The 24942-nt window shown below is 39.4% G+C and overlaps 1 protein-coding gene across 1 annotated transcript in view; it reads right to left on the reverse strand.

Annotated features, from left to right (window-relative positions):
- GDA (guanine deaminase) overlaps window positions 1-24942 on the reverse strand; it is a 227440-nt gene that overhangs the window by 87952 nt on the left and 114546 nt on the right. The window lies entirely within an intron of this gene.

The raw sequence follows: 24942 nt of genomic DNA on the forward strand, positions 1-24942 counted from the left end.
GGGTTATAGTTTTCTGGTTCAGGGATACAACTAGAGCTACACCTTGAAGGATAAATAAGCTTTTTATGGAGTAATAGAGGAGTGACATTGCAGTAAAGGGGAAATGCATGGCATGGTTAGGAACGGCAAGTAGGTGGCTAGACTCCATCCAGCACTGGGCTCAGGAAGACAGGGGTGTGGTGGGATGGGGTTATAGCTTAAGGCCGTGGTCATGAGTGGGGATGGGAATATGCCCGGAACATTTTCCCCACACCCTCTGCCTAATTTAACTCTACTGATCCTTCACAACTGAGCTCAAACAAGGTCCTTTTTCACAGTAAAGCCATGGACGAGGCCTCCTCCAGCCTCAGGCTGGATTGGGTGCCTACCTTGTTAATCCCATAGCCCCTTAGGGACCTTCATCATATAAAACTACACCTAATCACCAGCTCATATATGTTTGTCTCACTATACCAGTGGTTTTCAACATTAGCTGTACACTTGGAAGTGGAGCTTGGGCACTCACATACTTTAAAAGCTCTCCCATGATTCTCAGCTGCAGCCAGGATTGAGACTCACTGTAGTATATTGTGAGTTCTTCCAGGACAAATATTTCCTCTAACTTCTCTTTTCTCTCTAGTATGTAGTAGATGCTCAATAAATGATGATGAATTAGGGAATGAATGGAGGCTCAAAAATGCCAGGATAAGGAGTTTAGACTCAAAGTGTGGAGACAATTTTAGAAAACCACTTAGCCAGATAAGACCGTTACCAGCAACAGCCTGTGTTATATGGTGGTAAGTTTGGATGACTCAGCACTTTCTCCCTCTCCTTCTCTTTCTCTCTCTCTCTCTCTCTCTCTTTCTCTCTTTAATTTATATGGTCCTATTCCTTGCTCAAAGTCCAGTTCATCAATCACCTTATCTGGAAAGCGTTTCTTGACCACTCTCAATAGAATTATGTTTCTCTATATATTATCACTGTGCCTATTATCATTGGTTATAATAGGAAGTACTATAAATTGCTTAAGTGAAGGTCTCCTCTATTGGACTGTGGCTTCTTGGGGGGAAGGGATCATGTTCTACTAATCATTGTATCCTTTGGGTTAGGGCCAGTGCATATCTCAGCACAGGTGCTCAATAAATGTAGAATGAAACAAAATGAGATTGCTACTGTGGATGAAAAAGGGGTCACACACTAAACCTGACAAGCTCAGGGAGGCTTGCATGGTGGACCCTATAAACTCAGAGACTAAAAGTAACCACACAGGATGGTCTGAACATAAAAATTTCAACTGAAAGCAAGTCATGGTAGGTAGTCACGTCCTAGGCCTGTAGTCTCCTTGACAAAGGTCAATCTTTACCATAAGTGACTCTGTCTTTTGTCTTTCTGCATCTAAGATAACATACCTTTGAAATGTCAGAGTAATCTCCTTTTTCAGACCCCTGAGGGCACATCCACAGCACCAGAGTTTGAGATCACAGAACCCCTCATTGTTATCTTGTTCCCCAAATAACATCTCTATGTGCTGTACTGTCAATCCTTAACTATCCTGTGCCTACCAATGTAAAAGAAGCATGTGTCTCTCCATTTTACTTTTTATCCAATCCCAGGATTTCCCCACTTTGCTTTCTCCCACCCTCTTAATCCACCACCAATGGATTTCCTGTAACTCCTGCTCCCCTTACATCTCCTCCTTTGATTCTAATGTATAAAATAAACTGTAAAACAGCCATTCTCCAGGGCATTTTCTCAATCTGTTGAGATTTTGCTTCCTGGCAACTGTTATCAGTTTGGTTCAAATAAACTCATAAAACTTCTCTACAGGTTTGAACGTTTCTTTCTTCTACAGTACATTTTCCTAAGTGCCCATTAACCCGAATCCCTGGGTCATCCTCTTCCATGGCTCTGCTTTTTCCTCATGCACTTGATGATGAGTGTTTTGTGTTTTACAAAGCTGATGTAGATGAAATAATAGAACAAAATCTACCAAAACCTTTGGATGAGAGCTGCCGACCAGTTCTAGAAAAATTCCAGAAATGGAGATGTCTATCATGGTCCTCTCTGCACCCTATGACCGTCCATTAGGGCTCCACTTAGGTCCACTTGCCCCTATCAACGTCTCATTCTCAAAAAAGCACTCCTCCCCCTTCCCTTTCACTCAAACCCACATTTTCTTCTTTATTTGGTGCATAACAACTGGATGTGATAGGAGAAAAATAAGCTGTACTTAATTGTGCAAAAAACTCTGGACTGAGATTTAAGAAAAACAATGTAGACTTGCCTCTGCCTGTAACCAACATGTGTCTTTAGCTCTGTAGGTCTGTTTTTTCTTATGTAAAGTTATTAATCATCCTTTTCTATAAATCAAGCACTAGACCTCACCAAAAAATTATTCATTATTCAAATGAAAATTAGACAGATTTAAACCTCCTGGGAGTATCTATTTAAACAAACAAACAAACAAACAAACAAACAAACAAACAAACAAACAAACAAACAAACCAAGTCTTCTTTATGTAAATAAGCAATTAAATGACACTGAAAGAGATTTCTATGGGATTTGCAACCCCCCACCCACTCCCTCCTGTTTTTGTTTGCGTTTTGTTTTGGCTTACTTTAACCTACCACCTTTATTCTCTCACTAGATGAATAAAAAAAAAACTACTTGGCATTTTATTTCAGAAAGATGGTCACTTCTAATGTGAATGCAGAATTAGAATAAGGGCATTCTGTGTCTCTGTGCTATAAGGGTTTGCTGGTTAACTATCTTCTCTTAGTGCCTGCCTACTGAAGGGTGCTGGGGGGAGGTGCCAGGGGCCAGAGGAAATGTTTCTAGTGTCATCCAACGGTTTCCAGTAGCGACAAGTCATCTATAGGGCAGGAGATTCACAGCGGAGAAAATGCTCTGGCTCAAGAATTTGCCTTGCCCATCTTGGTGGCAGCAAGAGGTGTAGACCCAGGATAACATAACCTGGGGCCTTTAAATATTCAACTCATTCTGGTAACTCCCCTGCCAGGCTTTCACGCTTGCCAAGCAACTCTCAGGTCAACATTAAGCTTCTCATAGAGATTTCACTAGCAGAGATGTCTAGGGGACGGTTACATTTCTCATTGTCAGTTAAATACCCTAGTATTTTGTTTTCACATGGAGTCTTTTGTGAACTAGTTGAGCATTAACCTGTGTTCCTATATCTGGGAAATTCTGGGACCTGAGCAGTATCACATCCGTGGAGCTATGAGACAGAAGAACAGAACATGGGATGTGAAAATATACTGCAGCAGATGCCATGAGCCTTGTGTGGGTGCCACCAGGGATTTCTTTCAGCGACTCCCTGACTTCCTCCCATGGGCCAACAAATCCTAAGTTGCTCTGGAAGCCGAGGGGTGTTGATTAATGCTACCTGAGGACTGTGGACACAGCTGGAGGATGCCCATGTTTCTGGAGGTAGAGTGGAGAGAACAAGCTCAGCATGTGTCACAGCCAACATGCCAGGATGAGCAAAGCAGTCAGTGGAGAGTCCAGCTGCGCCTGCTTTATTCTCTGACTTACTCATGAAGAGAAGCTGCTGGCCTACTCTGTTGAAAGCTTGCAGGATTTTTTAATCAAAAGAAAGCTAAAATTGGAGTAATTTTATTTTATCTCTCATTGCCTGGCAAGGACATACCTCAGACACCCTATAAGAGAAGCTCTGGTGTGACCCCCATCCTAGTGATTTGTTTTGCTTTGGCTGTACTGTTGTTCACTATTTTATTTATTTATTTTAGATTTTTAAATTTGGGAATTGGGGGAGGGGAACAGACAAGTTGCTGTCCTTTTGTTCTTCAGTCTAGTTGTGGAGGACGTTGCTTCACTGGCCCATGTTGGTATTATCATTGCACTCTTCCCGGCTGAGGCAGATCTGTCACCGGCCTCTGGACAGTCGCTCACAGCAGCTCTTGGCAGCTCACACCGGCTGCCAGCCACTCACGCTGGCTGCCAGCCACACACGGTAGCTTACGGCAGCCCACTGCAGTAGGAGCTGCAGCCTACACCATCGCTGGTGACTCACGGCAGCCCAGCTCCAGGTCGACCTGTTGTTCACCATCTTAGTTGTAGAGGGCAATGTCACTGGCCCCCATGTGGGATCCAAACTGGGGCCCTGCTGCTCAGAGCTGGTGTCTTAAGCCAGCTCTTAACCAACGCACCACTTGGCCGGCCCTCAATTTTTTATTTTTATTACCACGTATTGCATTCTAAAAATAAGCTAGGTGCTAGGCAAAGAAAATGGGATCAGTCTCAAGCCCTGCCTATATAGAGATGCTGGCCACCAGGCTGTCTCACAGGACTCCTAAGACAGTTTAGAGCTGCCTGGCAAACGGGTAAGGAATACAAGGAGCTATCAAAATCTTGATGCAAAGAACTAATCCACTCGAATTATATCCATATTAAATGCTTACTATGATATTATATATTTCAGCCTTGAAAAGTGAATTATAGCATCTACCTTCCATTGCTGTTGTGAATAACAGAATAAAAATGCCTACGGCCAGCAGAGTGGCGCGTTGGTTAGGAATTGGCTTGGGACACCAGCTCTGAGCAGCATGGCCCAGTTTGGATCCACATTAGGGCCAGTGATGCTGCACCCTCTACAGCTAAGATGGTGAACAACAGCTTGACCTGGAGCTGGGCTGCCGTGAGTCGCTGGCGATGGCGTAGGCTGCAGTGGGGCTGGCCAGCAGCTGGCGTGCGCTTTCATGAGCTGCGGTGAGCCACCATGAGTGGCTGTCCAATGGCTGGTGACGGATCTGCCTCAGCTGGGAAGAGCACAGTGATAATACCAACATGGGCCAGTGAAGCGACGTCCTCCACAACTAGACTGAAGAACAAAAGGACAGCAACTTGTCTGTTCCCCTTCCCTGATTCCCCAGCACTGTTCCCCTCCCCCAATTCCCCAATATAATCTTTAAAAAAAAATGCCTAGCACATGGCAAGTGCTCAAAAATGATAGTAGTTGTTTTTAAATTATCACTATTACTATTACAATTAGCACAGCGATTGCCAATGTAAAGCAATTTTTGCCATCCAACACACTCCCAACTGTGTCACATTCTACCATTTCATTATTTGAACCCCTTATTTAAGAGAACGCAGAATGGTGAATAAACACATTTGCCATTTTCCATTCACTTAGTTATAGAGATAGCTCTGTAAATACCAAGGATAATATGGCGGTAACAGGCAGGTACAGAAGCAGCCATACAACTCTCATCTATCTTACCTATTCATTTCTATGCCAGTTATGGTTATCTCCTAATATGAAATTATCTTCTATTTAAGCCCTTTCTCTTTGGGGATGCGAGTAACTGATAACAAAAATCCAGTAAGCCACTGAACAGGAAAATCTGGAAGTCTTTGGCTCTGGTGAAGCCAAGAAAAATAAGTGATATAACTGAGATAAGGGTTCAAAGTCTTCTCCAATCAATGGTTTACAGCCACACAAGGATATCAAAGTCCTCTCTAATAAATGGGTTACAGTCACACATCAATAAGAAAAAGAACAAACAGGGCAAAACGAAAAGATAAACAGATTCATAAAAACTGAATGGGGGGGGGGCGGCCGAGTGGCGCGTTGGTTAAGAGCTGGCTTGGGACGCCAGAGGGCCCCGGTTCGGATCCCACATATGAGGGCCAGTGACACTGCCCTCCACAGCTGAGATGCTGAACAACAGCTCAACCTGGAGCTGGGCTGCCGTGAGTCGCTGGCGACGGCGTAGGCTGCAACCCCTGCTGCAGTGGGTTGCCATGGGCTACCGTATGTAGCCAGCAGCCGCTGTGAGCGGCCGTCCAAAAGCTGGCGACTGATCTGCCTCACCCGGGAAGAGCTCAATGATGGTGCCAACTTGGGCCAGTAAAGCAACGTCCTCCACAACTAGACTGAAGAACAAAACGACAGCAACTTTTCTGTTCCCCTTCCCCAAATTCCCCAGTGCTGTTCCCATCCCCCAATTCCCCAATAAAAATCTTTTAAAAAACCCAAAAAAACAACTGAATGGGGAAAACCAACTCACACCTTTTGGAGGAAATGACTCCCAATACCTTATTTTTGCATAGGACGCTGGTAGAACTTACAAGGCCTGTCTCATACACCATTTGATTTGATCCACACAAAGACAGTGTATGCAGATAACCTGAGAGAATGTCCAACGACTAGCCTGAAAAGAAAGAACCAACTAAACTGACATATTGTAGATTCTCCCAGGAAAGATTTACTTTCATACTGATTTTTGTTTTTCATTTCAGAAGAGATTTATTTTCCCATTTACTAATTTAAATTTAAAAACAGGTTTTGATTCAACCTGGTTCAAATGCTTATTTAAAAAAAAAAAGGATTAATTTCTACTTCACTGCAAGTTAAGTAACCCATTAAATATAACAAGTGTCATGCAGTTTTTAAAAGATCAGGCTAAGTCAGACATAAATAAATGGAAGTCTAGGATACAACAGATTTCCCAATGACCTTGAACCATGTAGATGGCCAGTTTGAATTATTAGGGTCACAGACAATTTTTCATTCTGGGATACTAGGAATGACTGTCTGCTCTCCTTGAACTGATCTATCACAGGCTGGCAGTGTCCTCAGTGAGAGACCTAAATACTCTCATTAAAAATCAGGCCGTTATAGGACAAACTTGAAATAGGGGGCAAAAAACTAACCAGTTCCTCAATATGCCTTTACAGTTCTTTGTAAACCTAATTTCTAACTTGTTCTAACTGGGCAAGCAGATGTGGTTCGACCTACGGTTGAGATGCCATTTGCCTGTCACTACAGGTCATAATCACTACTCAACATCTGGCAAGTTCGTGAGTCACCGACATTCATTAGACAGCCAGCACCGTGTTTGGAGTATAGCAGATGCTCCACAAAGGTTTGTTGAGTGGATGGATAGATGGATGAGCAAACTAGGTACTGAGGAGCCCGATGAAGGAGACATCGCTTCTTTCAGCCAGGTTAACAAAATCCAGTAAACCAGAGTCAGAATAGTCTAAAAGGCCCTGCTTTCAGTTAAAAACATTCTTGAGCCTGCCCTATACTTTCCTAATTCATTGAAAAGCCATATCCATTTTGTTTTTCTCCTCTAAGTAGCTGTTGAGGATCAGAACTTTGGGTAAAATGGGAACAAAGTTAGAAGTTTCTGGGGTCTAGAAAACATAAGAATACAGTCCATTCAATCTAAGAAGCCAGAGAAACCTAAAGGTTCTCAGTCTAAACATTACTCACCCTGAAATATCTCTCTCACCTTCACCCCCAGTTACCCTACTGCTCATAATTCTGCCATTAACCTGCTGGTAAACCTTGCTGTTGAATGTGTTGATAAACATCTATATCACTGTATCACAAATTTATTATTTCGATAACAGTATGTCACATAATTGGTCTCTTTTGTAATTCTAAGTACTTTCCTTTATGCATATAAAAATATTATTTTAAGAAGGAGTCCTTAGGCTTCTCCAGGATGCCAAAAGGATTTATGAAACAAAAACCATTAGAGGGGTAACTGGTTAGCTCAGCTGATTGGAGTGTGGTGCTGATTACACTAAGGTTGCCAGTTCGATCCCTGCATGGGCCACTATGGGCTGCGCCCTCCCTGAAAGAGTCAGCTATGCCATTGTAGCATGAAAGCAATGTGTGGCCAATGACCATGGCTGTTCCCCAATAAAATTAAAAAAACAAAAACAAACACAAACAAACAAAACAACATTAGAAACCACTGCTTGAAAGGTAAGGCCCTAATTTGCATACCTCATTTCCACTCTCATCCCATTGGCAGAACTGAGCCCCATGGTCACACTTTGCCACAAAGGAAATTAATAAATGTAGTCTTTTTCTAGGTCAATGACACTAGTGGTGAGTCCTTTGAGTCCTCTCTCTCAAATGATCCAGAATTGAAACATGAAGTATCAGACAGCACTAAAAATAGTTTTCATTTGTTCTAAAGAAGACAATGACTATTTTATTATATTAGAGGTTAAAACCCTGATCATCAGCAGTTTCCAAATAAGATTGATCATCAGAATCAGCTGAGAGCTTTAAAATATACATATTCTTGGCTCCTCTCTCCGGAGATTCTGATTCAGTGCATCTGGGGAGAAATCCACATACATAAATTATAAATTTTCTGCAGTGACTCCGGTGACCACCAGATCTGAGAAACACTGCCCTTGATTATTGCTCACCGAGTACTAATCTGCCTGAATGCAACGAGTCCCTTTTAGTGGGTCACTTATACTCGATACCTTGAATGATACCATTCATGAATAATAATTTGAAAATTCAGGGGTTTTTCCTTTTTAAATTTCAATCATCATCCTTCTCCCCCTCCCTTTACTCCTCTCCCTCCCCTCTCAGCTTTTTATCCGTAATATATAGGGTACTAGAATGTTAAAATAAAGAAGATAACATCATTTTCTTGTTTAATGGAGTGGCAGGTGGCCTACATAATAATTATGAAAAATAACCTGCAATGGTTTAGTTGCATCTGTATTTGTGTAAGACCTGTTTTTTGTTAAAAAGGGAAAAGTTATATATGTGTGTGTGTGTCGGTGTGTATACTCACTAAGTGCAGGTGAGGTGAGGCAACAGAGGCCCAGGCAGATGAATGCCCAGAGGTATACGATTCAAGGTGGTGATGGCAGGATTCAAGCCCAGGGGTCTGAGTCTAGAAGGGATGCTCTCAGGATGTCACTATTTCACTCCCATGCCTGTGGGACATGTAACGTCAGGTCTGAAGGTCAGGCTAGAACCCTGGGCTCCAAATACTGTAAAAATGTCAGGTTTATTAGCAAATGTAAGTAAAGTCATGGGAGTGGGTGAGGTCCACAGGACAATATTTGTAATAAAAGTATTTTTATTTATAATAAAGATCAGAGGAATTTCAACACCTAAAGAATGGAGAAAAAAAGAAGCAACTTGCAACCCTAAAGATTAAGTAGGAGAAAAACTGGCAAAGTGTGTGTTTTATGAAAGTCCATGGAAGAGAATGTTTCAAGGAGAGAGCTGCCAACAGGGTCCAAGGCTGTTTTACAAATCAAGTCATAAAAGGGACTCAAGATGCTTGGGCTTTAGAAATGAGAAGGTAATTGATGATGTTGCCCAGACCAGTTTCAGTGATGTGGTGGAGCGTGGCCAAGCTGCAGTGGGTTGAGGTGTGAGAAGTGACGTGGAGATAGCAAGTGAATACAGGTCTTTCAGGAAGTTTGTCTTTGATGAGATTAGAAACAAGGAAGAGTTTTTCAGAGACAAACAAGGGCAGAATAACAAAATGGTTAAGGCAAATCTTGTAATTACACAGAGGGTGGTTTTCATCTCTACTTTGCCACAACATACTGCATAATCTTAGCTGGTGCTTAGCATTTCTGAGCTTCAGTTCCCTCATCATTATAATATGGAAAACAACATCAACCTTAAAAACAGGTTGAAAAAACTAAGTTAATAGATTTAAAAGTCTTTAGTCCATGGAGACTAAACGCTTAGCAAATGGGAAATGACATTTTATTACTGCTATTCACATAGTATTCAAGAGAATATTGAAGTGCCTATGACTGAAGAAACTGAAGATGTGGGAAAGGGGGCTAGTTTGTGGGGTGCAGTCCCTGCAAAGGCAGGGGAAGATGAGACCCAAAGCACAGGGAGAGGTATTAACTATAGAAAGGGGGAGTAGAGTCACTTTCTGCCTGGTGCCTTCCATTTTCTGAACAATGCAAGTGTTGAGGTCATGTGTTAAGGATCAGGTGGTGTAAGCGTAGCCTTGATAAAAGCAGAAAGAACTTTAAATATCCACCATGGAAATTCCAAGGAGCTGCCTGGAGATGGCTGATAGACATGGTGGGCCTTACAAAGCACATTAAGGAATTTGCAGCATGTCTTAGGGACAATGAGTTTATTCCCAATAGTATATGCCTCGAATGGCTCATGTTAAAAATTCCATGTTTTATATTTACTGGATCATTTGATTTGTTTCTCACTTACAATGATATGGATTGATGAAAAACACCAAAAGACCCCACTGCTTCTAAACAGCCTCTGGAATCATTCTGTTGTGTACAGATGCCATTTTGCTTAGAGTTTTTAAAAGACGGTGCACATCTTTGAGAAAAATATTGCTGTTGCTCATAATTATTGACATGACTCACACATTCTATTGATAAGTGTGCTTACATCCCTCTTTAAATAGCACTGGCAAAGAGAGAGGAGCAGGCAAGCAGCTTTTTAAAACATTAAGTTGCTGCTCTTGCATATGAGATACACAAGGCTGAAGCTTACCTTCAAATACAATAGATTCAATTTTGAGGGTCAGAACTAGAGGATGTCATTCCACAGTCGACACAGAAATTTGTGATTCTTTTGGGTAATCTTTAAAATACCGTGTAAAAACCTGTATGGTTGCAGCAGAAAAGTGGAAAAACATCCCACTTTCACAGTGGGAAAACATCCCACAATCTGTCACAAAAATACCGCTAATTGGTTCTTTATGCTTAGTTTGGTTGATAACATGTATATCTTTATCAAGCCATCATTACCAAAATAAAATAACATCATTTGATTAGGAGTAATCAAATGAAGAGCAATTTTTTTTTCAGATGACTGACTTGAACAAAAGGACATTTAGTTTTCTCTTATTTATTATGAAAACAATACATGTTAAGCATAAAAAACATAAAAAAGAATCAGCCATATCCCCATCATATCCCCAAATAAGCACTGTTCACATTTTGTTGTATATATTTGCAACATTTTTTCTAAGCATTTATACATATCCATGTATTTAACAAAAGAGATCATGCTACGTGTATTTTGAAACGTTTTTTGATTTGATACTATACATTTATGAACTTCTTCAATGTTATTAAATAACCTTCTGATATTTTTATTAACTGTCATCATTTGCATGTACTAACATTTAGAATACCCATTTCTTTTTTTTTAAATTCTTTTATTATTAGTTTCAGGTGTACAGAACAATGCAATAGTTATCCTTTTCACCCCTCACAAAGTAACAGCCCCCCTGCCCCCATCCACTGCCCTCCCACCCCCGATATCATACTTATCTATTACAATTCCATTGACTCCATTCCCACACTATACTCCACATCCCATTCCTTATTACTAACCATTATTTCTTCCACTGACATTTTTTTCTTGTTAATGCTATAAATTACAATAGGATAAACATCTTTACAGAGAATTCTTGGCATATAACATTTCTTTCATGTATACTGCAGATTAAAGGCTATGTTTTCTTTTAAAATATCAGATACATATTTATTGAATTATTAGGCAGTGGTCTAGGCACGAGGAACACTCAGTGGAGCAAATACAGTCCCTGCCCTCTGTGACTCTAAAGGCTAGTGAAGAAAGAAAATAAACAGTCCTTTGTCACAGGTTGTCAAAATGACAGCCAGAAAGAATGGAGCTACTGACAATCCCACCGTCAGTATATGAGAATGCCTATTTCTTTGCATGCTCACTTGCCTTTAATACTAAGCCTAAGGAAAAAAATTGCCAGTTTGATGGGTGAAAATATTTCTCATGCTAATTTGCATTTCGATTACTAGTGAAGCTGAATTTTTTTTTCCACATATTTGTACTGCTTTGACATATTTTGGGGAAAATGCTGCTTTAAAAACCTGTGTAATTGTTTTTTTCCTGCACCTACTGGAGTTTCATTTTTCTTTTCATGAAATTTCTATAGCTCTTTAGAAATAGAGTTGAAATAATCAATAATGTGATAAAAACTGATATTTATGGTGTATGACTTTATAGAGCTCGTTTATCTTCATAGCACCATAAGAAAGAATGGAGGAGGGAGTTTTATATGGTACATACAAATGTGCATTATCCTAAATTGTAAAGGTATTTGATGGTTCTAAAGAAAGGAACAAGGAATCAATTTCCCATCTCTCAATGCCTAGATATACATTCTTAATACCTTTCTCTTTCATGTATATTTTCACTTCTCTCTATTCATTCATCCAGTATTTTGTGCAGTAGGAAGACCCCTAGAATCAGTCTGTCATAATGGACTTTAATGATTGTTTATTGACAACCATTTTCTCCCTTCTTTTGTGTTTGTAGAACCCAGTTTTGTTCCATTTCCCACTCTTCAGGGAAGGTAAACCTAAACCCAACTCCATGTTACATACTAACCAATCATGTTTACTCCATTCCTTTGCCACAGTGATTGGTTTGGGTCCCAGCAGGTGATACATTTTTAGCCAATGAGTTGAGGGAGAAGTACTCTGGACAACCTCTGAAAACAATTTCCTCACTTTTACAAAGATAAACACAGAAAGAGACCATTTCTCCTCATGTTGTCAAACACTGTCATGTTGGCTTATGACATCTAGAATGGTGACTGCCATCTTGAAACCAAAGCCACCCTATTGAAGATGGGTGAACATGAAATACAGAAAGAATGTGGATCCCTGATGACATCATTGACCCACTGAATAAATCAACTCTGCATAGGAGCCTTTCTTCATATGTTTCTTTATTTTTTAAGACATTTCACTTAAGTCCTCTGCTACTTATTGTCCAGAATGTCCCTTTGGTTTGAACTTACAATGTAACCTTAGGGCTATAACTTCATCTCTGAGTTCAGTTTCTTCATTGGGAGAGAGAAAGTGAGAGGGAGAGAGGGAAAAAGGGAGAGAGAGAGACAGGGAGAGGGAGAAGAAGAGAGAGAGGCTGTTCTATATGTCTCAAATCATCATTTTATAAAAGCAAAGTCATTTTAACATTAAAAAAATAGAAAAGACATACTCCAAGGGGGGAAAAAAATTGGAGGCTGAATTAAATAGACTTTAAAAAAACAAACAAACAGCATTCTATCCTTATTTTCCTCACTTATTTGTGGAGTTTAAAATTCCTCCAGACTCTGGTTGGAAAATCATTTGATGAGACAAGTCATATATCCACAAACTAAGTAATGGTATGGATACATTTTTGGTTCCATGTAATTTAAAAGTTCTGAAAAATCAGAGATCATGGAAGACAAAAAGGCTGGGGACCCTTCATAGAGGGGTCGGGATTGGCCATGTGGTCAGCAAGAAATACATTTCTGCAAGGAAAGCAGTAAAGTGCAAAACCAAAAGCCCACAGCCATGGATAATTATGGTGAATGAACAGGCATGGGGAGCATTCCAGCCTGACTAGGATGGAGATTTCATTTAGGGTGATGGTTCCTAAAATTACGGCTCACGGACCTCGAGGATTGCATCTGTCTCCTCAGAGGTCTTTGTGTTTTTAAAGACAAATTTTACATTTAATGTCTTCGTTTCAGGGACACTTTAAAACATTTGTGTAAGCATATTAGACCATCAGGATGGCCACTTAAACCTAGTCGCTGCTAGGGTACCATTTTGGTATTCGTTTTTATGCTCTCATTTATGTCAAAACTCCTGCTTCACTAAAAAATAATGGTTTTTTCATGAGGACTATTCTATTTATTTATTGTTTCCTTTTTTAGCACACAGCTGGACTATATTTACCAGCTTTACTTGCTTTGGGATGTGGCCAGGTAACTGCGTTCTGGCCAATAGAATGTGGACAGTGTTATGTGCGCCATTTCCAGGTCTGTCCCATAAAAGCACCCATTCCCCCCAGAACATCCAATCCTTGCTCTCTTTCCCCTTCTGCCCGCTGAGCAGAAAGGCCACTGAGGACTTAAAGGCAGGTGGGGTCACAAAATGGAGGGTGACCTGGTCCCTGAAAGCCCATATGGAAGGCTGCCTGACCAGACTGTGACATGAGTGAGAAGTGAGCTTTTACTGGGGTTACCCATTAAAAGCTCAGGATACCTGTTATAACAGCTAACACTCTCCTTAACAGGTAAACAAAGCTTTGAAAAGGGAAAAGTGGACATAAAATGAACCATCACGTACCACGTAAGTAGTTTAGACTTGCTGAACGCAAGCAAATCTGCTTTCTGGTACCATCAGTACCAGTCTGCAATAGTTCAAGAATAGTTTTGTAAGGCAGCTAATACATGATGAGGAAATTTTAGCTTCATATTCCATTGATAATTCACTTAGATACACTTGAATGTAGATTTCCAAAAAGGCAGACCGCCAACCTTATCTTTAAGTAAATAAGCTTATTTGTAGGTTATAAATGACTCCATTAAAATTGGCATCAGAGCATTTCTCACTGCCTTGAAATTATTAATAACATTCTGAACATTACATGTATATGAACCCTCATTGCTGCAGACTTTGATTATAGTAGTGATTAGTAGATACCTTTTGATATGTTGAAAATTAATCTGGGCAATTTAGTTTCAGCCAAACAGCACCTTCTTTCATGTTAATGATACTAGTTTAAATTTGTTGGTTTAGTCATTTGTTAGGTATTTAATTAGTAACGTAGGTTGACTTCATGTTTACATAACAAATATGGGGATCACTGGAGAATCACTGGACCAGATCACCTCTAAAATCTCTCTTCATCCTAAAATGATAGCCCTATAAACGAGCATTAGGAACAAGGGGTCTGCAACGAAGCTCATCGCATATCAGCTCCAGCCCAGGGTCTGTTACCTACTACTTGTGTGGCCTTGGGTCAGTCATTTAAACTTCTTGGACATTGTAACTTAACTGCAAAGTTAGGATGATAATTATTGCTTCTTAAGATTATGCTGTATACCACTGGCACATGGTGAGTAGTGGCTATTACTACCATTTGTGGAGGCCAATTCATTTTCATTGTCCCACATTTTCTAGCAGTTCAGTCTGATGGAATTATGCTTTTCATTTGTACAAGTTTCTAATTTTGTTAAATTCATATATTTAAGATCAATGACTTACTTAATAGAATTGACTACATTTTTAAAATTTGTACTATGAAGTATAAATTAGAGAGTCTAACAATCAATAATGCATAGCTTCTACATATTAAAGGAGATTAGGGTAAATCTTGACTTGGAGATATTTTGGACCAAATTAATTCTATTTATTGGATGCAAATAAAAAAAAAATGTGTTTTCTAGTTCATTAAACTAACTAGTCCAAGTTTATAAATCATACAGACTGAGAAGCCTGTGTTCACAAAGTCCTTTGTTTTGTGGGATGCTTCAGTAGGTTCCATTGAATTGACATTCTAATAATGCACCAGTAATGGGCCAATTCATTTCCTCTTAATCTGGGTTCACATTGTAACCTGTGCACCACAGAAGAGAAATGCTAGCTGTGATGAACTTTCATTGGACTAAAACTAATCAGAGACTTTCAGACACAGTAATTGTCTTAGCCAGAATGGGCAATAATTTAAAGCAGTTTTATAGACACAGAAACATCAAGGAGGCATTGAAAAGAAAGAAGGTACAAAAAAAAAAAAAAAAGGAATAAGCCATCCCCTAGAGTGGTGTAGAGCCCCAGGAGTTCTTACTGCCTGGAACATTCAGTTTACACTCTGAGGACATAAGGCACTCTTTCTCGACTAGGAGAAGAATCATGTATAATTTCTCATGCACAGCAACGAGCACCCCTAATGCTTAGTCTTCTTAGGAACTCACAGTGAAAAACCACTGGCATCAGTAAAACACCTCCCTTCAGAAAAAGGTTATTAGGGAGTAGCAGGGAAGCACTCTCCTTTAGAGTGTTAAGAGCCATCAGAATGCACTGAACTGGCTTACTGAGGGCATTAGCACCTGTCCTTGCAGAAACGAAGTGAAAATCGTGCTGTGCCAAGATCACTTTTGGCCACTATGGAAACCATCTCTCAGAGTTGGCTTCCAGCTTCAAGCATTTCACTCCAGAGTCACCCCAAGCCAAACAACAGGAGGGTTTTTATATTACTTTAAAGTCATCAAATGCAAGGAGCTTTAACCAGAGTCTCAAGTATTACCAGATTAATTGGTCAGGCAGTGAGTGGCACAGGTGTAATTAGCAGGGCTTTGCAGCGAGTGGTGCATCAGTCTAAACCCCAGCTCAGTTGCTACGAAGCTCAGTAATCTTGGGTAAATGACTTAACCTTTCACTCAGCTTCCATTTCCTTCCCCGTAAAATGTGGATGAAAATACCTATGTGGCTATTTTTCTGGGGATTAAATACTATAACAAAGAGCCGAAACATGGCTGATACTCAATAATTATTCATTTCTTTCCTCCTGCTGTTTCTCCTCCAACCCCTTCTCTGCTCTCTCTCTCCCTCCCATCCCCCACCTCTTTCTTTCTCAGTATTAACTTTGTATATTTAGGTCAATTTATTGATCAATTGTTGGGCACTTACTATGTGCCAGGAACTCTAAGTGTGTGAGTTATACAATGTAAGGCCTAGTCAGGGAGGTTTTTATGTAACATAATGCATATGCAGCATCATGATATTCTAGTGTTATAACTTAATGGGCAAATTTGAACTGGGTAATGATTTCTTGACTAAAGGCTCACAAGTGGGACCTTAGTTTCTACCTTTAAGAGCTAAGCTTCCGGGCCGGCCGAGTGGCGCAATGGTTAAGAACTCGCTTGGGATGCCAGAGGGCCCCGGTTCGGATCCCACATATGAGGGCCAGTGACACTGCCCTCTACAGCTAAGATGCTGAACAACAGCTCAACCTGGAGCTGGGCTGCCGTGAGTTGCTGGCGACGGCGTAGGCTGCAGCCCCTGTGGCAGTGGGTTGCCATGGGCTACCGTATGTAGCCAGCAGCCAGCGTGAGCGGCCAGCAGCCGCAGTGAGCGGCCGTCCAGAAGCCGGCGACTGATCTGCCTCGCCTGGGAAGAGTGCAATGATGGTGCCAACTTGGGCCAGTGAAGCAGCGACCTCCACAACTAGACTAAAGAACAAAAGGACAGCAACTTATCTGTTCCCCTTCCCCCAATTCCCCAGCACTGTTCCCATCCCCCCAATTACCCAATAAAAATCTTTAAAAAAAAAAAAAAAGAGCTAAGCTTCCGCTTCCTTCTTAAGAATAAGAAGAGGTCTTTGCTTTTCTTAAGAGATCTTTGCTTGTCAAAATCTAGGCTCAGTGATACAAAAATCTAGATGGTCCGAGAAGGAAATGGAGAAAGGAGCAGCCCAACTCTGGGAAGAGATGGATTCCCCCAGACTGTAACAAGAGGGTGTGGTTCCACCAGTGTTGAGGACCTGCTTTCTGCTTGAACGCAGCAGCACCCCAATAGTGGATGCCTCCTTACTGAGTTCCACATCCTGGGAAGCCACAGCCACGTGCCAGGGGATGAGCAGGACAGAAAGAAGAGTTGTCTGCCTCTGAATGAACCGGGGACATCATAGAAACCACCACCATGGCCTTGTCCCCCATGCAGATTAAGCAAGTTAGGAGTTTTCATATCCACAGGAAAGAGAATCAGATGGCAGGAACTAAAGAATAAATGATATTAGATGTCATAACAAGGCTGGTTGGGACAGACTCTGTGGGAAGGACAATATAAAATTAATTTGATTTAGAAAAAAATAGGAAGTCTGGTGTCATGCACCCAAGGTTTATGGAACAGCTTGAGTCCTCTCAAGTAGCCATTCTCCATTGCATTATATGCAACACTGACTGCATGACCAAAGCATCAAATGGAAACTTATGGAATTGCCATTCACCAGTTTCCTACGGTTCAATCTAATACTACGGTTGCTCAGAGAAGGGCATGATCAAGGCAGAGGTAGAATACTGGTGTTTCATGTTTGGCCTACAAAACAAAAATTTAAACTCTAAATGTGCAAAATGGACATTTTTTATAAATTTGAAAAATTAAAACTCTACATGTATAATATTGGGGAGATTTCATATGAAGTACTGCTTTGTGGCTTCTCTAGAACAGAAAGAATATTTAGAAATGCAGGGCCCACATTCCATCATGGCAACAATTTGCTGAAGCCGCGTAGTGAATGCCCCACTCAGCATGTCCTCCAGGTTGCTGCAGTCACCACAGCTCCTTATTGCCTCTGTGACACTGGGGTCAGTCATCAGGAGCACGTTTCCCCTTAGATGTGCCCCAATTCTCTCATTTGTCTGACAGCTACAGAACTTGCATGTGTGGCTTCTGGAGCTATCAAGAAAAGTTCATAAAAGGGAGGCGACCAGGCCAACAAAGTGAGAGAGCTGCTCCAGAAGGAAGAAATGCCATCGTAGAGGCATGGATGCATTAGGGTGCCTTTGATGGCTTCATGAATCTGGGGTGCATAAGAAAAGGGAGCTGAGGATGGGGAGATAGGATGAGGCAAGACTGTGAAGAGCATGGCTTGTGATGCTGAGGAGTTCAGAGATGAGACATGATGGGAATCATCTGAAAGTTTTAAGGTGAAAAATGAAACTATCATGTCTGGGATTTGAAAAATCACTCTGTTGGTGGTGAGGCAGATAGATTAGAGCAGAAAGTCTGCAGGCAGGGAGTCCCAAAAGATGGTGAGAATCTGGACGGGTGGGCTTTTTCTTCATTTAAATAATACACAGGCCAGATATTCTACCCACTTCTGTGCATTGGAAGACTCTTAAAAATGATGGCATGGTCAATGATTTTAGTCCAGTGACCAAAGTGAGCTGTGAATGAGGAAATGGAGCAAACACAAAAACTGGTTTTGAGAATGTTAGAAAGGATGTGGCAGACACTGTTGGTTAGCAACCCAACAGACATTCTCTTCTTTCTTGCTACTGATTTTGTTAGGGCTACAAAGTGCTCAGCCTCATCAGGTAGATCAAGATTGGCTTAAGTCAACTATGACAATCCTGTATCTCTCGTACAGTGATTGGTCTAAGGTTGGGCTGCTGGGTAACGAAACATAAGAAGGCAACTGAGGTCTTCTCAGAAAGACTTTCCCTCTTGCTAACAAAGGTGGATAGAGTCTTTTATTCTCCAGGATCTTTTATTCTTGCTTTGGTCATTGCCATATGAGAACACACTGCTTAGAGAGGATGCGGCCACTTTATGCTTGTGAGAGAAAAGCCAGAATTGCACAGACACTCATTTATTCATTGGACAAACATTTACTAGGCATTTACTATTGCCAGGTGTTCTAAGCTTTGGGGATACACCAGTAAATAAACCAGACAATCTTACATTGGACATTTGTCCAGAGCATATTGTGGAGCAGGAAATGTTAGTGTTATTATTGTTTAAGACACTGTAAATTAAATATTCTGTTACTTGCAGCCCAAAGCATTCTAACAGATACAAAAGGTTTATCATTACTAATATTAAAAGGCTAATGAAGTATCTAAGCTGACCATAAGCAGATGTTGGTGATTTCCTCAAACCCCAGCCTCAGAGATTTATTGGCATGCATCACCCTGCATGCAGGATTTATCCCATTCCTCCAACCCCAAACACACACACACACACACAATAGCACTTAGTGTCAAATTGCTACCTAGAGAGAAAAGCATGTCCCCAATCTCTGCACAGGACAGGGTGGCACCTGGCAGGAATCTCGGGGCGGTTGTGGAGCAAGAACGCCAGGAGGCAACACTCGCACTGAGGATCCTGGCCACAGCAGTTGGGCGGAAGAATAGTAGCAATGGACTTCAGTATGACACTTCAGAACGAATGTGGATTTCCTCCTGAGCTTCAGTGAGATACTCGAGAAACTGCCAAAAAACGAGACAAGCTGATGTCCTAACATACGACAGGAAGGGCTGTGAGAAAACTAAATTCAAGCCTTATTAATGCTCCAGTGATCACATTTATACCCACTGGCTGATGAGTTGGGGACATTCAGGTTACTCTGCAATATTAAAATTAAGGAAAATGACTGGGGCTTCACTTTCCTTCTTTTTCCAATTTGCAGATAGCTTTTCTTTGTTCCTTAACTTAAAACTCCTCCCCTCACCCGCAATGTGTTAATTTATCAAATTTTAGATCTTGAGTATCCCAATAGAATTGAATCTTTTCCTAGGAAAGGGATAAACAAGTTTTTTATTAGAAAGTATGGGGCATGGGAAATTTAGTTAAGGAGGATGCTATAGAAAACATTAGAAGTTTCTTTGGGGTCAGAGGCTCTTAAAGTTTGTTGAGTCAAAGACTGCATTGAGAATCTAAGGACACCATGGGCTTCTCTGCAGATAAAGCCTGTTTGTGTCAGTACATCTGAAGCTCATTCATTCCTCCCAATAGCAGATGCAGTGGATCCTACGTTAAAAGCTCTTGCATCAGGTCTCTGGCTTCTAGCAGTAGTTCCCTATGGAAGTTAGGAGGTTGATGAAACAAAACTCATGAATTTGACCTAAAAGTCAATCAGTTAGCATTCCGTGGGTCCCTGTGCATCCCTAAGCCTCACCAGCATCCAGCTGGTGTAAATGGATTCAGTGCTAACAAATCATCTCTTCAAGTAGGTGTCCTTGCTGGCATGATTAATAGCTTCATATTCCATGGTGTCCAACTGAAACCCGTTTTCCAACACAACTGATCGCCATCATATGGAAGGGTTGTCAAGAGTCCCCGATACTTTGTACTCATAGAAGAGTCCTAATAATAGCTACCTAAACAAAAGGCACTTCATTAAGTACTTTAGAAATGTTATCCCATTTTGTACTCACAGGAGCTGTATGAGATTATAAACTATAACTCTCATTTTTACAAATGAGAAAACTAAGGTTAAGTATCATGACCAAGGTCACAGAGGTAGTAAGTGGCAAAACACATTACCCACTGTTATGATCTGAAAGTCTGTGTCCCCTCCAAATTCATGTATTGAAGTTCAAACCCCCAAGGTGATGGTATTAGTAGGTAATGCCTTTGGAAAGTAATTAGGTTTCAATGAAGTCATGAGGGTAGAGCCCCCACGACGGGACTAGTGCCCTTATAAGAAGATGAACGGATGCCAGAGCTTCATCTTTCCACCATGTGAGGATACAACAAGAAGGTGGCCATCTGTAAGCCAGGAAAAGGGCTCTCTCCCAAACCTGACCACGCTGGTACCTTGATCTCAGACTTCCCAACCTCCAGAGCTGGGAGAAATAAATGTCTGTTGCTTAAGACACCCAGGCTATGGTATTTTGTTATAGCAGCTTGAGCTGAGTAAGACACTGAGGATAGCTGAGCCTGTGTTTTTCACCTCTATGCTTTTTGCATTCCAACTAATATAAACATTATACTTTGTAATTTTAGTCCCAAGTGGCAACCCCAAATTAAACAGGTTAATAAAAACACAAAATAAACACTCCTAAATCTCCTGAAATGATTTCAATGAAATAAAACTGGTATTTCAAAGACAATAAAATGTACTGACATTGAAAGGAGAAAAAGATGTCTTTCCACTTAATTGTTAAAAATCCCCCCATCTATATCCTGCCCACATGATTCTCAACTAATAACAGCCTATTTCACTCAGTGTCAGCAAGGAATACAGAATGCTGTAATCCACATGTGTGTGATTTTGTTGCAGATGCCCACAAACTATAATTAGCAGATATCTTCTTCAAACATCAAGTCAAACATTTTTGAGTTTTTTCATGCTTACAGAAAATTCAGGAGCTTTGAACATTTTAAAAAGGTGTGGGGGGGCAAGAAAAAAAATCCCATTCTATCTTATATCACGATTTGTCATTGAATTTATCATCACATTTGCTAATTCTTTTGAAATTATGCCTGAAATAGGTAGACTTGAAGCAAAGAACATATCCATCATAATACAAACATTAAAGAAAACAAATAAAAAAGATGACTTCAACGGAGGGGCTACATAAAAAGAGAACTAATAAAGGACTCATTAGATTTAAAGATATGAAGATTATTATTGAATCATTTCATTAAGTGATGACTGCAGAAGCACAACTGCAGTGAGTTAGAAAATCGTAACACCTCCACTCAATGAAGTGTTCTGCAGTGTTTAAACTGACCAAGGTGCATTGATAAGCACTAAGTTAGAAATATGTTTATGAGGCAAGCAAGTCTCCAAACAACATGAATAGCATAATTTCATATTTGCAACAGTAAAAAGATAGATGTCTAAAATTTTATGTAGGTATAGATATAGATAGCCTCATTGGTACATTTGAAGAGTAAAAATCATATGATCATATCAATAGATGCAAAACAAAGCGTTTGACGAAATCCAGCATCCATTCATGATAAAAACTCTTAGCAAAGTGGGAATAGAGGAAACATACCTGAACATAATAAAGGCCATACATAACAAACCCACAGCTAACATCATACTCAATTGTGAAAAGCTAAAAGTGTTTTCCTTAAGATCAGAAAAAAAGACAAGGGTGTACAATTTCACCACTTTTATTCAACATAGTATTGTAACTATGAATTTATACCATCTGCCCTCAAATCTACTCTTTCTCCTACACATTGAGAACCACAGCCTTAAACCAAAGATTAGCAAATTTTTCAGGGCCAAATAGTAAATATTTTAGGTTCTGTGGGACATATGGTCTCTGTCACAACTACTTAATTTTGCCATTGTAGCAAGAAAACAGCCGTAGATGATACATAAATGAATGAGCATGGCTGTGTTCCAATACAATTTTATGGATACTGAAATTTGAATTTCATATAGTTTTCTTGTGTCATGTGTTATTCTGCTTTTAATTTTTTTCAAGCATCTAAAATATTAAAAAATATTCTTATTCTTAGCTCACAGGCTAGATTTGGCCCTTGGGCCATAGTTTTCTGATCTCAACCTTAGAATATAACCCTTTTGTGTTGTATTCTTAATATTGAATAAGTTCTAAATAAATATTTGTTAAATGAGTGAATTAATGAATAAATGAAAATAACAGTAGATTGAATTCATTGTTTCACATAATATATTCATTTTATTTAAAAAATGGTGCCTTATCTTTTTCCTTTGGGCAAGTCTTTAATGTCTCTAGGTCTGATGCCTCATCAGCAAAAAAAAAGTGTTAGGATCAGTGAGCACTTTTCAAACTATGTTCCATTAACTGTACAGGTTCTCATATATTTATTAGGATGCAATATAAAGATGCAGCTAATTTGGGGGGAGATATAGTTGGTGGGAATCAAGGATCCCTATACTTATATCAACTAAAACAGCTTCACTATTATGTCTTTTATATATTTAGTTCCAAAAAAGGAGTTTATTCAAAGGAAGAGGTATTATTATTATTATTATTATTATTATTATTATTTTACTTTGGAACTGCTAGCTAGTGTAACTGATGTAATTAGAGAAGAGAATGAAATAAGAGAAACAGAAATTAAAAAGGAAGTGTCTGAGTTATCATAATCTGCAGCAAATATGACTGTATAGCTGGAAAACTTAGGAAAATGCACTGAAAAACTACTACAAACAAAAACAGAAATCAGTAAAATGAGTAAGACTATTTTTTTACTACATTTAGAAATAATCAATTTAGCTAGATAGATGATAGACAGATAGATAGATTAGATAGACAGATACCTTCAGGGATAAACTGAACAATAAAATGCAACATTCATGTGAAGAAAACTTTAAAATCCTACTTCAGATCAAAGATTCAACATCACAAAGATATTATTTTCTACTAAGTAATCTAAAATGTCAACAGGACTCTTTTTTTGCACTAAACAAGAAGAGTCTAGATTTTATTGAAAAAAATAAGCAGGCAAAAATAGCTAGGAAAATTCTGAAAATGACAAATAATTGAGGCAAATTAATGCTTATATTGTATATGAAAAGACAGTATAAATCTATAAGTAATTAAAACAGTTTAGTCTGGTAGTGGTGCCTTAATAGAGAGATCAATGGAACAGAATGAAAAACCCAGAAATAGGCAGAGATACATATAGGAATTTAGAATATGATAAAGTTGGCATTTAAATTCAGTGTGGAAAAGACAGGTTATTCAATAAATAATGATGATAGTACATTACAACTGGTTAACCATCTGGCAAAAAGTAAAATTGGATTCCTTCCTTACTTCTTATAAGAAAAATAATTTCAGAAAGAAAAGAATTAAACCTGAAACAAGAAATTATAAATGTACTAGAAGAAAATATGGGAGAGTGTTTTTATAAGTAGAGTAGGCAAGACCTTTCTAAGCAAGAAACAAAACCTGGAAGATATTAAAGAGCCTATTGACATTTAAAACATGCAAATCAAACATTTCAGCATGAAAAAAATACCATAACTAAGTTAAAAGTAACAAATCAGGGAAAAATACTTGCAGCATTTTTTAGAAAAGAAGCTAATTTCCTTAATAAATTCTGTTAATATAAAAAGAGATCGAATCAATAAGAGAAAAATTCACATTACAATGGGAAAATGATCAAATAACATGAAGAGAGTCCACAGAACAAAGAATGCACATAGCTTTTAAAATGAATGAAAGATGATAATTGCACATAAAATGGTGCACCTATATATTATGTTCACTTACAAGCAGTGAGAGGGCAGATTTTATAGTACACTGTATAGGTAAAAATGTTAGGAAGTAGGCATCACACACATCTTTTGAGGAAGCATTATACAAAACAAACTCTTTGGAGGCAATTTGATAATAGCTATCAAAATTTAGACCCAGCAATTTCTTCTCAAGGAATATATTCTACAGATTTGTTTACACATGTGATCAAACTTAGAATGATAGACATTGTAGCATATTCATAAGAGAAACAGATAAACGTCATTAGTAGAATTTTAGTTATAATGTATCACTTTAATGGGAAACTTGGCAGCCATTAAAAAAAAAACCAAGATAAATCTGTATTGACAAATATGGAATGATCTCTTAAATATATTTTGTATAAAAAATTAAAAAGAAAAAAGAAATTAGAAATTAAAAAGAAAAAAGTGAAATGCAATTTGTGGGTTTCTAGTTGTTTTAAAAAAAAGAAGCAGGCACAGATGACATGATACTATATATAGAGGACCCCAAAGTCTCTATCAAAAAACTATTGGATCTAATAGACAAATTCAGTAAAGTAGCAGGATACAAAATCAATAGTCAGAAATCAGTTGCATTTGTATATACCAATAACAAGCTATCGGAAGGAGAAATCAAGAAAACAATTCCGTTTACAATCGCTTCAAG

The sequence above is a fragment of the Hipposideros armiger genome, unplaced genomic scaffold, assembly GCF_001890085.2.
Source record: "Hipposideros armiger isolate ML-2016 unplaced genomic scaffold, ASM189008v1 scaffold_144, whole genome shotgun sequence".
NCBI classification, from domain to species: Eukaryota; Metazoa; Chordata; class Mammalia; order Chiroptera; family Hipposideridae; genus Hipposideros; species Hipposideros armiger.